Genomic DNA, 830 nt, shown 5'->3' on the forward strand with positions numbered 1-830 from the left:
GTCTTATTTTGTTACTTATAAAACCAGTTTAAAATAGTGTTAAATGCATTTCTTTTATATATCTGAAAATTTTATTGGCCAGTGTTAGTAAACAAAATAGAACACTGTGAGAATACACCCTTCAGGTGGCAAAAGTAAAAGTAGTGTGCCCTCTCTGTGACTGTGCTGCTGGCATGGTGTAAGGCTGTCTGAACAAATGGTTACAGTCCTGTAAGCCCAAGGTTTTTAGTACTACAAAACCCCTATAGCTTGGGGATGTCCTACAGAATGGACAGTGTTCTTGAGATGCTTTTCACTTACCTCTGTACATAAGTACACAACATGAGATCTTCAGTTGAGCATTTTAGTTTAGGCAATCATAACCACTGCACATTTGGTAAAAGAAAATATTAATAAATTAAAAAGATTTAGCAGTCCATTTTTGGCCTCATACATTTCTCCCCATTAGTTGAACTTTCCCCAATTATGTAAAGCAGTGAAGTCGTCATATTTACACAAACGTGCAAGGATCCAATCAACATTTGAACATAGAAGCGAAGAGGTAGGTGGCTAATCAGTCTATCTAAAACTTCATCTTAATGCTTAAATTATCAGCTTGTGAGTATATATTTTACATTATTTAAACAAAGATGTGTAATATTGTTTGCTCTTAAATTTTACTTACAGATTTTCAATTTACATGGAATGGAGGTTCTTACAAAATACAGTTACTTTTTAGCCAGATAGAAGGGAGGTGTGTTCTAATAAATATCTCTGTTCCATATTAATTTAGGTTCAAATTGGAATTTGGAACAGAATAACCAGGTTGTTCAGACAAACACTGAGCGAAA

Source organism: Mustela erminea, chromosome 1 (genome assembly GCF_009829155.1).
Source record: "Mustela erminea isolate mMusErm1 chromosome 1, mMusErm1.Pri, whole genome shotgun sequence".
Taxonomy (NCBI): domain Eukaryota; kingdom Metazoa; phylum Chordata; class Mammalia; order Carnivora; family Mustelidae; genus Mustela; species Mustela erminea.